This window comes from Triticum dicoccoides, chromosome 5B, assembly GCF_002162155.2.
Source record: "Triticum dicoccoides isolate Atlit2015 ecotype Zavitan chromosome 5B, WEW_v2.0, whole genome shotgun sequence".
In the NCBI taxonomy this organism is placed as follows: Eukaryota; Viridiplantae; Streptophyta; class Magnoliopsida; order Poales; family Poaceae; genus Triticum; species Triticum dicoccoides.
In genome coordinates this window covers 111,635,572-111,650,344 of record NC_041389.1, presented here as the reverse complement: position 1 = coordinate 111,650,344, position 14,773 = coordinate 111,635,572, and positions in this window count along the sequence as shown.

Below are 14,773 nucleotides of genomic sequence, written 5' to 3'. Positions count from 1 at the left end.
AGAGTTGGTGCAAACTTCGTCGGTGCATCCAAACCCCGTGATACGATACGCTCTATCACACATAAACCTCCTTATATCTTCCTCAAAACAGCCACCATACCTACCTATCATGGCATTTCCATAGCCATTCCGAGATATATTGCCATGCAACTTCCATCATCATCATCATGACATACATTACTTTTGTCATATTGCCATTGCATGATCATGTAGTTGACATCGTATTTGTGGCAAAGCCACCATGCATTATTTTTCATACATGTCACTCTTGATTCATTGCACCATCCCAGTACACCGCCGGAGGCATTCATATAGAATCATATCTTGTTCTAAGTTTCGAGTTGTAATCAATAGAAGTGTGATGATCATCATTGTAGAGAATTACCCAAAAAAGAATAAAAGAAAGGCCAAAATAAAAAAAAGAAAGGCCCCAAAAAATAAAAATAAAAATAAAAATAAAAAGGGCAATGCTACTATCTCTTTTCCACACTTGTGCTTCAAAGTAGCACCTTGTTCTTCATGTAGTGAGTCTCATATATTGTGCTTCAAAGTAGCACCTTTTTCTTCATGTAGTGAGTCTCATAAGTTGTCTTTTTATACTAGTGGGAATTTTTCATTATAGAACTTGGCTTGTATATTCCTACGATGGGCTTCCTCAAATGCCCTAGGTCTTCATGAGAAAGCGAGTTGGATGCACACCCACTAGTTTTCTTTTGTTGAGCATTCATAGCTCTAGTGCATCCGTTGCATGGCAATCCCTACTCCTCATGTTGACATAAATTGATGGGCATCTCCATAGCCCGTTGATTATCCTCGTCAATGTGAGACTTTCTCCTTTTTTGTCTTCTCCACACAATCCCCATCATCATATTCTATTCCACCCATAGTGTTATATCCATGGCTCACGCTCATGTATTGCGTGAAAGTTGAAAAAGTTTGAGATTATTTAAGTATGAAACAATTGCTTGGCTTGTCATCGGGGGTATAGAAATTGGGAACATCTTTGTGTGACGAAAATGAAGCATAGCCTAACTATATGATTTTGTAGGGATGAACTTTCTTTTGCCATGTTATTTTGAGAAGACATGATTGCTTTGATTAGTATGCTTGAAGTATTATTATTTTTGTGTCAATATGAACTTTTGTCTTGAATCTTTCGGATCTGAATATTCATGCCACAATTAAGAAGATTTTCATTGAAATTATGCCAAAGTATCACTCCGCATCAAAAATTCTTTCTTTTATCATTTACCTACTCGAGGATGAGCAGGAATTAAGCTTGGGGATGCCTGATACGTTTCCAATGTATCTATAATTTTTGATTGCTCCATGCTACTTTATCTACTGTTTTGGACCATATTGGGCTTTATTTTCCATTTTTATATTATTTTTGGGACTAACCTATTAACCGGAGGCCCAGCCCAGAATTGCTGTTTTTTGCCTATTTCAGTGTTTCGAAGAAACGGAATATCAAACGGAGTCCAAACGGAATGAAACCTTCGGGAACGTGATTTTCTCACCGAACGTGATCTAGAGACTTGGACCCTGCTCCAAGGAACAAAAGAGGCGGTCACGAGGGTGGGGGCACGCCCTCCCCCCTGGGCGCGCCCCCTACCTCGTGGGCCCCCTGTTGCTCCATCGATGTACTCCTTCCTCCTATATATACCTACATACCCCCAAACGATCAGATGAGGAGCCAAAAACCTAATTCCACCATCGCAACCTTCTGTATCCACGAGTCCCATCTTGGGGCCTGTTTTGGAGCTCCGCTGGAGGGGGCATCCACCACGGAGGGCTTCTACATCAACACCATAGCCCCTTCGATGAAGTGTGAGTAGTTTACTCCAGACCTTTGGGTCCATAGCTAGTAGCTAGATGGCTTCTTTTCTCTTTTTGGATCTCAATACAATGTTCTCCCCCTCTCTCGTGGAGATGTATTCGATGTAATCTTCTTCTTTTTGTGGTGTGTTTGTTGAGACCGATGAATTGTGGGTTTATGATCCAGTATTATCTATGAAAAATATTTGAATCTTCTCTGAATTCTTTTATGTATGCTTGAGTTTTCTTTGCAAGTCTCTTCGAATTATCCTTTTGGTTTGGCCAACTAGATTGGTAGTTCTTGCAATGGGAGAAGTGCTTAGCTTTGGGTTCAATCTTGCGGTGTCCTTTCCCAGTGACAAAAGGGGTAGCAAGGCACGTATTGTATTGTTGCCATCGAGGATAACAAGATGGGGTTTTTATCATATTGCATGAATTTATCCCTCTACATCATGTCATCTTGCTTAAGGCGTTACTCTGTTTTTAACTTAATACTCTAGATGCATGCTGGATAGCGGTCGATGAGTGGAGTAATAGTAGTAGATGCAGAATCGTTTCGATCTACTTGTCTCGGACGTGATGCCTATATACATGATCATTCTCTAGATATACTCATAACTATGCTCAATTCTGTCAATTGCTCAACAGTAATTTGTTCACCCACCGTAGAATACTTATGCTCTTGAGAGAAGCCACTAGTGAAACCTATGGCCCCCGGGTCTATTCTCATCATATCAATCTCCATCACTTTATTTACTTGCTTTGTTTTTACTTTGCCTTTTACTTTTCACTTTGCATCTATCTATCAAAAATACCAAAAATATTATTTATCATCTCTATTAGATCTCACTCTCGTAAGTGACCGTGAAGGGATTGACAACCCCTAATCATGTTGGTTGCGAGTAGCTATCGTTTTGTGTAGGTACAAGGGACTTGTGCATGGTCTCCTACTGGATTGATACCTTGGTTCTCAAAAACTGAGGGAAATACTTACGCTACTTTGCTGCATCATCCTCTCCTCTTCGGGGAAATCCAACGCAGTGCTCAAGAGGTAGCAGGCCCCTGCATGCCACGCGTAGTTGGACGATCAATCTTCTGTTTAGTACTTCAACATAGTGATTTCCTGGTAAGGATTCACTTGTGTCACATCAAGTAAATCTTATTGATTTACTGTCTAAATCTTATTGATTTAATGTCATGTTTTCTTTCTTTTCCTGCAATTTTACGATGCAGGTTTTGCCATGTGACATTCATCACAGAATAAACCGTTTGGTTTGCTCTACGATGGCTATTTTTGCAGGTTTCACTTCTTATGTCATGTCAGTAACGAAGGCACTGTCCATCACTTATATTACTGGAAAACATTGGATCAGTCTGTTATCTGAGTACAAGCTGAATCCCTATGATGAACTGTAGTTTGGTTTAACAAAAACGCCACAATTAGTCCTTCTCGCGTTTAAAAGAAATGAAGAAAAAAACTGGATCACGGTCACGGATCCTAGTCAAGTTAGAAAGCTGATCATAGCATACCAGACACGATCGCCGCTGTCTCGCACAGATCGAGCACTGGTAGTTGCTCTAGCACTGATAGCAGCAGTAGCTCAGTCTGATCACGCTGAGGGTTGGGCACCGACCGCGTCAGCGGATCAGTCTGATCTACCGGAGGATCGGGCATCGACACCGGCACCAGCTCTACAAGGAGCACCATCTCCGGCAGCTGCAGCGGCTTCGGCACCTGCACCAACACTTGCACTTGCATTTGGTCCGGCCCGTGCAGTTGCACCGGCAACAGACTGGGCTGCAGTTCGCACTTCATATACCAAAGTCCTTATAAAAATCGACATGTCCACCTTCTTGGTAAGCATTGGCCGCCCAAGTGCTTCGTTCTTTTTTCTTTCCATGTTGTTTCACATGATTCATTGTGTTGATCTAACTGTTTGGGTATGTCTTCTTGTTTTCAAACAGAGAATTCCTAGAGCAATGAGGGATTCGTTCAACAATCCGGGCGACCGCGGCCAAGTTTCTCTTACCATGCGCAGCCTTGGTGTGAATGAACCTGCTCAATATACCGTAAGTACAAAGGATGGTCGCATGATGATTGATGCTAAAGGATGGTCAAGGTTCAAATCTAAATCATATCTTGCGGTAGAGGATGATGTCAAAATCGAACTTCCTCGGCAAGGAGAGCTGGTCCAAATCAACTTTGAAATTCTTCAGTAGCAGCACGCAACTGCCGAACTGATCTATCCTCCGAGAGATTTTGATGTAATAATCTGGCATGGTGAAACAAGTGTCCTGTGTGTATAAGTAGTACGACAGTATTATTTATCACATGGTATATCGTTGATAGAATTGCAACTCTGATTGCTGGTTAGGAACTGTCGTTCGATTTCATTCCAATAGCTGTCATGCTTTATTCAATTTTGTGTATTCGCCTTGCGAAAACATCTAAAACCAGCGCAGTACCGATCGCTTGCAATATGAAAAGCACTGAGGTAGAACACATGGGCCCCCAAACATGCAGGGTCGGCCTGCGGCCCAAAGTCCAGAACCGTGAGCCTATCTGAGTATTATATTCTCAGCTGAACCCCCATAAAAAAAGCTGAACCCCCATAATGCCCGTGTGTTGCAGAGGGAGTATATTTCTCGGCAAGGTGAGCCTGTGATATAAAAGATTTGTATATTTCTTTACAGAGGGAGTATCTCTCTGTCAAAAAATATATTTATGTGTAACTAGTTACTCCTGTCTTTCTACTTCCTTTCGCTGATATGTGGGGCAACCGGCAATGGGGTCCACGTGCCATATGCACAAATTAGAGTGCACAACTTCACGGTAGACACACCCCGGTCGTAGCGCCGCAGTAATGCCCAATGAGCCGTCAAATCACAACCCCCCCCCCCCTTTCCAGCTTTAGCAGTAAGCTGGACGGACAAAGCAGCAATATTTCACTGGGCCTGAATCCCCTTCTCCCCCGTCTGCTTGTTCAGAGAAAACCCCCGCTCGGCGATTGCATAGGGTTTTCTCATGGAGAACCAGGTACGAATTCTTCATCCATCCCCGATAAATCCAAGTCCCTTGGTCGCAGGTAATCCTAGGATGGCAGCCGCCGTCGTTGATGCATTTTTCTTCGTACTGAATCTAGTGTGTTTCAGTTGCAGTGCCCAAAGTGTGAGTACCCTACAGATTTCTGCGCCCACGGCGAGACGCCACACTTGTTCCTTCTCATCCTACCACAGCATTTTGAAACGCGCACAGTATGTTCCTAGAATCCTCTTCTCTATCCGGGAGGGTGGGTTTTTGTTGAACATGCTGTGTTCTCATATTATTTTTCCTGCAGTGTATTATTTGCTCTGCCAGAACACATGTACTCAAGATGCTCGGCCTTGCCATAACTGAATACACTAGTTTAATGGTCACAGTGAAGACAATCCATGGATATTGCTTCTGAGTTGGGTTCATGAACCAAGAAGATCGCTGCTTTTTATGGCCGAACTTGGATAAACTTTCTCAAGTGTTACGGACTGAAAGTTGGCGCACGAATGTTGATGGAAATAGCAAAACCTGGTCTCATCTTCACTGCGATCTTCCACCCCGACGTCGTTCCAATTGTTCATCCATGTTAGTTTTGTATCTGGTTCTTGCTTGTTGCCTCGATTACTTCTTAATCCACCTATTATGTCTAACTAATCACAATTTAACTTTAGAAGTAGCAACGAATCTCTCACGAAGATGCTACTTCTAACTAGTATTGTCTTATAATTGGTGGCACGTGTAGGTTTTTTCAGAGTTAAGCAGTCTGCTCGTTTGTTACTTTGTAATAACTCGGCTATTACTAATGGCACTGAAGTTGACTGGATCGACATCCACATGTTCCTACACTTTATTGATCGTCTTGAGGTCCTTGTGGGGTGTTTCAATGGTGGAAGGCCACGTGGGATATGTGTGACACTGCTGCACTCGTTGAACGGGTCCAACTGTGTCGAGAAACTTATGGTACGAGCTGTTTTATGTTATATATGTCGTTCATAAACTATTGCTTATACACAGTTTTGCAGTTGTGATCTTCCTGAAACAGGAACTGTCGAGTTCTATTGTTCCTATACAGATGCCTGGCCATGGTCGGGTCAGACTTGCGCTTGGTCACAACATGGTGTTTATGTCGACCTACTCAATTTCCCCTAGAGGTGAAAAGATACTTATTCATAGGTGGTCTCAGATAATGAAGGCCCGTCCATCTTGGAGAATAGGACAGAAGATTATGTTCATGCTTTTCCATGGCTCTAAAGCGAATATCCTATTTATTAACCACGTTGCGAGATGAAGCCGCTTTCAGAAGGTTGTGGATGCGCGGGGTGGCGCCTGGGCCTTGTCCTGGGGCTTGCCGGCCTCACCCTTGGTTAACTGTAGGCAAAGTAACACTGTTCGAGGCGTGCTTTGTACGGTTGAACCTGTATAAGTACTCATACTACTTTCAGCTTTGGTTGTTAAGTGCCCCTGCTGGTTTCAGTTAAGGTTGTTAAGTACTCCTGCTGCTTTTACAGTCTGTCGTGTTTCTTCAGTCCTGTCTTCCTCTAGCCGCCAAAACCAAACCAGCACCGGCGGGGCCGCCTGCTTCCGCCTCCCACGATTGGCTGCGCCTCAGCGCATGCATCGCCGCCCCATCGTCTCCTAAATCGTTAACGTCGACGTCCTCCCCGCACTTTGGTGTGCTCGCCGCGGTGCCGCACTCTCGCGTTGTCAACATGGTCAACAAACAATAGGAATCGGCAGAAGTACGTGGAGAGGATGACAGTAGGGGCCCACCATGTCAGCGTATGGAAAATAAAATGCTTCCTCCTAGTGTTTTCCTGACATCTGGGACCCACGACATTGTGAGCATATATAGTCAATAGTCAAGAGAACAACACAAGATCGGCTGACACCTGGGACGTAGCTACTCGAGCAGTATTTTTTTGTTTGGTATTATTGAGACGGAGCAGGGTTTGAACTGGGCTGTGGCCCGTCTAGCACAGGCTTATATTTTATGTTCACCATGTGACCAGCCCAGCTATTTTTTATTTGTGATGAGCCCAGTTTATTTTTTCTGAAGAATACCCAATCCAGGCCTACTTATTTTTCTACGCCCTGATGGGCTGCAACTCTTTCACGACGCCTGCAAATCTTGAAAGTAATATGAAATGGGTTGTAAATATAAAAACAGATGACAAATTGGCAATTACTTTATAATTTCTGATTTTTTTCACATTTTCAGATTCCTATTTCACTGGGCATTAACCTAATTCAAATATATCTTCAAAGTACTTTAAATCTGGCTCGACATTTCGGTATTAAAAATAGTTTGGAACCCACAGAAATATGTGAAATTGGCCCTGTCCAACCAAAAAAACGACTGCAATAAATTGCATAAGAAGTTGCCATGAGCTATATATAAATTATTAAAAAAAGAGGGAGTGGTCTGACTTGTGGGCCTGTTTAGTTGACGTGTATGCAAGATTTTTTTAGTTATTATATACTATGTCAACAAACGATTCTAGCAGACATAACCGTTGGATGTCAATCCAACGGCCGTCATGTTTCTTCAATCTCTGATCTTCTTGCTCCAGCCGCCGAAGCAGCGCCGGCGGGACCGCCTACTCCCGCCTCCCGTCGCTGGCTGTGCTGCCGCGCAGGCCTCAGCGCCCCCTACTACTCCCACCGCTGGCCAGCGCATCCCTCTACTCACCCACACCCCCTGTTATTCTGCGGCGACGGCAGCCTCACACTGCAGTCGAACTGGTGAACCCTCGTACTCCTCTCCGCGCGGGCTTCCACTGCCGCGTCTTCCCCGGCTCCGCGTCGTCCCTTTCCTAGGCCTCGCCGTCGTCCACTGCCGTGGTGCTCTAGGCGCGGCGTGGTCAATGTGGTCAACGACCGACTTCCATCGGAAGAGTACTGTACGTGGAGAGGCTGACAGCTGGGTCCACGGCAGCCGCAAGGAAGTGCCTCCTCATTATGCGGAAAACAATTATTCCTCCACCTGACAGCTAGGGCCCACTGGACAGGCCACCAGTATTTCGCGAAAAAAACATTTCCCCCTGACTGCTGGGACCCACAGGTCGGGCCACCGTATTTCACAAAAAAAACGTTCCCCCCGCTGTCAGCTCGACCCACCGGAAGTGCCTCCTTATTACGCATAAAAAAATGAATACCCCCCTGCTAGCTGGGACCAACCTTGGTGGGAGGCTGACTTGTGGGCCTACTAAGTTGACTGGGACGGAGGCCTTTGTCTACTTTAGTCAATTTATGAATGATTCTAGCTCCAGTGACCATACGATGTCCATCCAACGGCCGTAGTGCTTCTTCAACCTCTGGTCTTCTTGCTCCAGCCGCCCAAAGCAGCACCGGTCGTGCCACCTGCTCCTGATACGTCTCCGTCGTATCTATAATTTTTGATTGTTCCATGCCAATATTATTCACTTTCATATACTTTTTGGCAACTTTTTATATTATTTTTGGGACTAACATATTGATCCAGTGCCCAGTGCCCAGTGCCAGTTCTTGTCTGTTGCATGTTTATGTTTTGCAGAATATCCATATCAAACGGAATCCAAACGGGATAAAAACGGACGGAGCTTATTTTTGGAAAATATGGAAAATTCCAGAAGAAAAATCCACGCGAGACGGTGCCCGAGGTGGTCACGAGGCAGGGGGCGCGCCCTCCCCCTGGGCGCGCGGCCTACCCTCATGAGCCCACTGTAAGGCGGTTGATGCTCTTCTTTTGCCGCAAGAAAGATAATATTCAGAAAAAAATCACGGAAAAGGTTTCAGGCCAATCGGAGTTACGGATCTCCATATATACGCGAAACGGTGAAACAGAGCCAGAACAGAACGCAGAGAACGCAGAAACAGAGAGATAGATCCAATCTCGGAGGGGCTCTCGCCCCTCTCAAGCCATGGGAACCAAGGACCAGAGGGGAAACCCTCCTCCCATCTAGGGAGAGGTCAAGGAAGAAGAAGAAGAAGGGGGGCTCTCTCCCCCTTGCTTCCGGTGGCGCCGGAACACCGCCGGAGGCCATCATCATCACCGCGATCTTCACCAACACCTCCACCATCTTCACCAACACCTCCATCACATTCCCCCTTCTATATACAGCGGTCCACTCTCCCGCAACCCACTGTACCCTCTACTTGAACATGGTGCTTTATGCTTCATATTATTATCCAATGATGTGTTGCCATCCTATGATGTCTGAGTAGATTTCTATTGTCCTATCGGTGATTGATGAATTGCTATGCTTGGTTTGAGTTGCATATTTTATTGGTGTTGTCCTATTGTGCCCTCTGTGTCGCGCAAGCGTGAGGGATTCCCACTGTTGGGTTTGCAATATGTTTATGATTTGCTTATGGTGGGTGGCATGAGTGATAGAAGCACAGACCCGAGTAAGTAGGTTGTTTGCGTATGGGATAAAGGGGACTTGATGCTTTAATGCTATGGTTGGGTCTTACCTTAATGAATCTTTAGTAGTTCCGGATGCTTGCTAGAGTTCCAATCATAAGTGCATATGATCCAAGTAGAGAAAATATGTTAGCTTATGCCTCTCCCTCCAATAGAATTGCAATAACGATTATCGGTCTAGTAACATAGTCAGTTGCCTAGGGACAATCCCACAACTCCTACCACCACTTTTCCATACTCGCTATATTTACTTTAGTTGTGTCTTTATCTAAACAGCCCCTAGCTTTTATTTACTTGTTCTTTATTATCTTGCAAACCTATCCTATCACACCTACAAAGTACTTCTAGTTTCATACTTGTTCTAGGTAAAGCAAACATCAAGCGTGCGTAGAGTTGTATCGGTGGTAGATAGAACTTGAGAGAGTATTTGTTCTACCTTTAGCTCCTCGTTGGGTTCGACACTCTTACTTATCGAAAGAGGCTACAACTATCCCCTATACTTGTGGGTTATCAAGACCTTTTTCTGGCGCCGTTGCCGGGGAGACATAGCGTGGGGTGAATATTCTCGTGTGTGCTTGTTTGCTTTATCACTAAGTAATTTTTATTTGCTGTTCTTAGTTGTTCTCTATCTTTAGTTATGGGTAGGAAACGCAAAATACCAAAAAAAATAGTTGTACCTGTTGAACCAATGGTTGAAGAACCACTCAAAATCTATCACACTGCTGAAGCTTATTACTTGGATCATCTTTGATCCCTATGTGCTCGTGCTGAAACCCCAACTAGCTTAGTTGAGGGCAAATATTTAGATGAGCATGCTTGTTATGTGCGGCACCGTATATCTGAAAAAGGGAAACTATTATGGGGTCAAATTCAAAGTTTACAATGCTATGCTTGGAATTTATGTTGGGAATATGATTTTACTTGTTGTTCTGAAAACCCTAAAAAACACCTTCCCTACCAATGTGAGTTTATTGATAATGGGATCTTATCTTCGTATGCTAAGGGTGTTTATAGTTACTATGATGTTCAACAAATTGAAGAATTTGTTGCTTTTAAGGGTGCTCTTGAAATTGCTATTTTGATTGCAAAGTATGATACTACTCTTTACAAATCTAAAAATTTTGCCATACTTGAATATTGTTATTATAATTATGCTTCTAATGCCTATGTTAAACAATTTATTAAGAAATCCTCCGCTGTCCAAGAAGAGACTAATATTTTGCAAGAAGCTATGGAAGAAGAAATTGATGAAACTGTGAGCTCATTGGATGAAAAAGATGATGAGGAGAGCGAAGAACAAGAGGAGGAAGAGCGGATTGATCACCCGTGCCCACCTTCTAATGAGAGTAACTCTTCAACTCATACATTGATTAATTCCCCTTCGTGCTTACCGAAGGATGATTGCTATGATGACTGTTATGATCCCTATGATTCTTTTGAAATATCCCTTTTTGATGATGCTTGCTATGCTTGTGGCCAAGATGCCAACATGAATTATGCTTATGGAGATGAACTTGCTATAGTTCCTTATGTTAAACATGAAATTGTTGCTATTGCACCCACGCATGATAGTCCTATTATCTTTTTGAATTCTCCCGACTACACTATATCTGAGAAGTTTGTGCTTATTAAGGATTAGATTGATGGGTTGCCTTTTACCATTGCACATGATGATTTTGATGAATATAATATGCATGTGCTTGCTGCTCCTACTTGCAATTATTATGAGAGAGGAACTTTGTCTCTGCCTCTTTATGTTTCCAACACAATGAAATTGCAAGAAACTGCTTATACTATGCATTGGCCTTTACTATGTGTGCATGAATTGTTCTTTTATGACATGCCGATGCATAGGAAGAGAGTTAGACTTCGTTGTTGCATGATATATGTTACTTTGTGCTCACTACTAAATTACAAATCATTGTTAATTAAAATTGGCTTTGATATACCTTGGGATCCGGGTGGATTCATTACTTGAGCACTAAATGCCTAGCTTAATGGCTTTAAAGAAAGCGCTGCCAGGGAGACAACCCGGAAGTTTTAGAGAGTCATTTATTTCTGTTGAGTGCTTTCATATAGTTTAAAAACAACAAAAATAAAGAGGGGAACCAAAAACTTTTCAAAAAGGAAAGTGAAAGTGAGAAAGACAAGCATTGTTGAAGTGGGAGCTAGCCTTGGACTTTGTTCATGCTCACGGAGACTTTGTGAATCTTGATTCCAGAAACTTTTCAACAAAAATAATTATCCCCTTGTAAAATTCCATTGTATTATAAAAATAATGTGCCAAAGTTTGCCTTTAAGATGTTTACAATGCTTGTTGGTTTGTACGGTGCAGGACAGAAACTTTGGCTGTAGTGCGTAATTTTACATTTTTACCTGGAACGTCATTTGGTTCTGATTCTTTTTGCACTGTCTTGATATACAACTTGTTTATTTTTCCTAATTTTGGTAGAATTTTTGGGGTCCCAGAAGTATGGTGGATATTCAGATTTCTACAGGCTGTTCTGTTTTTGGCAGATTCTGTTTTTGATGCATAGTTTGCTTGTTTTGATGAATCTATCAATTTATATTAGTGGATTAAGCCATGAAAAATTTATAAATGCAAAAAGAAAATATGAATTGGTTTGCTACAGTACTTGGAGTGGTGATTTGCTTTATTATACTAACGGATCTTACCGAGTTTTCTGTTGAAGTTTTGTGTGGATGTAGTGTCTAATCGAAGATGTTTCGATGTGAGAAGAAGGAAGAGAGGCAAGAGCTCAAGCTTGGGGATGCCCGAGGCACCCCAAGTAAATATTCAAGAAGACTCAAGCGTCTAAGCTTGGGGATGCTGGGGAGGCATCCCCTCTTTCTTCAACAAGTATCGGTATGTTTTCGTATTCGTTTCGTTCGTGCATTATGTGCAAGTCTTGGAGCGTCTTATGCAATTAGGTTTTTATTTTTCTTTTATGCACTATGCTGGTATGAGATAGCCCTTGGTTTATTTATAGAATGCTCATTACACTTCACTTAAATCTTTTGAGTGTGGCTTTATAGAATGCTTCATGTGCTTCACTTATATCATTTGAAGTTTGGATTGCCTGTTTCTCATCATATAGACAACCGCCATTTGTAGAATGCTCTTTTGCTTCACTTATACTTGTTAGAGCGTGGGCATATCTTTTGTAGAAAGAATTAAACTCTCTTGCTTCACTTATATCTATTTAGAGAGATGACAGGAATTGGTCATTCACATGGTTAGTCATAAAATCCTACATAAACTTGTAGATCGCTGAATATGATATGTTTGATTCCTTGCAATAGTTTTGCGATATAAAGATGGTGATATTAGAGTTATGCTAGTGGGTGGTTGTGGATTGTAGAGACACTTGTGTTGAGGTTTGCAAGTCCCGTAGCATGCACGTATGGTAACTGTTGTGTGACAAATTTGAAGCATGAGGTGTTTCTTTGATTGTCTTCCTTATGAGTGGCAGTCGGGAACGAGCGATGGTCTTTTCCTACCAATCTATCCCCCTAGGGGCATGCGTAGTAGTACTTTGCTTCGAGGGCTAATAAACTTTTGCAATAAGTATATGAGTACTTTATGACTAATGCGAGTCCATGGATTATACGCACTCTCACCCTTCCATCATTGCTAGCCTCTTCGGTACCGTGCATTGCCCTTTCTCACATCGAGAGTTGGTGCAAACTTCGCCGTTGCATTACACCCACCATATGCCTTCCTCAAAACAGCCACCATACCTACCTATCATGGCATTTCCATAGCCATTTCAAGATATATTGCCATGCAACTTCCATCATCATCATATACATGACTTGAGCATTCATTGTCATATTGCTTTGCATGATCGTAAGATAGCTAGCATGATGTTTTCATGGCTTGTCCGTTTTTTGATGTCATTGCTACGCTAGATCATTGCACATCCCGGTACACCACCGGAGGCATTCATATAGAGTCATATCTTTGAGTTGTAATATTGAGTTGTAAGTAAATAAAAGTGTGATGATCATCATTATTAGAGCATTGCCCCAGTGAGGAAAGGATGATGGAGACTATGATTCCCCCACAAGTCGGGATGAGACTCCGGGCAAAAAAAATAAAAAAATATAAAAAAAGAGAAAGGCCAAAAAAAGAGAAGGCCCAAAAAAATGAGAGAAAAAGAGAGAAGGGGCAATGTTACTATCCTTTTACCACACTTGTGCTTCAAAGTAGCACCATGTTCTTCATATAGAGAGTCTCTTGAGTTATCACTTTCATATACTAGTGGGAATTTTCATTATAGAACTTGGCTTGTATATTCCAACGATGGGCTTCCTCAAATGCCCTAGGTCTTCATCAGCATGCAAGTTGGATGCACACCCACTTAGTTTCAGTTTGAGCTTTCATACACTTATAGCTCTAGTGCATCCGTTGCATGGCAATCCCTACTCACTCACATTGATATCTATTGATGGGCATCTCCATAGCCCATTGATACACCTAGTCAATGTGAGACTTTCTCCTTTTTTGTCTTCTCCACATAACCTCCATCATTATATTCTATTCCACCTATAGTGCTATATCCATGGCTTGCGCTCATGTATTGCGTGAGGGTTGAAAAGCTGAAGCGCGTTAAAAAGTATGAACCAATTGCTTGGCTCGTCATCGGGGTTGTGCATGATGGGGGCATTTTGTGTGACGAAATGAAGCATGGCCAAACTATATGATTTTGTAGGGATAAGCTTGCTTTGGCCTTGTTGTTTTGAAAAGACATGATTGTTTTATTGGTATGCTCAAAGTATTATTGTTTTTATGCCAAATGATAGACTATTGCTTTGAATCACTCGTGTCTTAATATTCATGCCATGATTAGACATATGATCAAGATTATGCTAGGTAGCATTCCACATCAAAAATTATTCTTTTTTATCATTTACCTACTCGAGGACGAGCAGGAATTAAGCTTGGGGATGCTGATACATCTCTGTCGTATCTATAATTTTTGATTGTTCCATGCCAATATTATTCACTTTCATATACTTTTTGGCAACTTTTTATATTATTTTTGGGACTAACATATTGATCCAGTGCCCAGTGCCAGTTCCTGTCTGTTGCATGTTTTATGTTTCGCATAATATCCATATCAAATGGAATCCAAACGGGATAAAAACGGACGGAGCTTATTTTTGGAAAATATGGAAAATTCCAGAAGAAAAATCCACTCGAGACGGTGCCCGAGGTGGTCACGAGGCAGGGGGGCGCGCCCTCCCCCCTGGGCGCGCGGCCTACCCTCGTGAGCCCACCGTAAGGCGGTTGATGCTCTTCTTTTGCCGCAAGAAAGATAATATTTGGAAAATAATCACGGAAAAGGTTTCAGGCCAATCGGAGTTACGGATCTCCATATATACGCGAAACAGTGAAACAGAGCCAGAACAGAATGCAGAGAACGCAGAAACAGAGAGATAGATCCAATCTTGGAGGGGCTCTCGCCCCTCCCAAGCCATGGGAGCCAAGGACCAGAGGGGAAACCCTCCTCCCA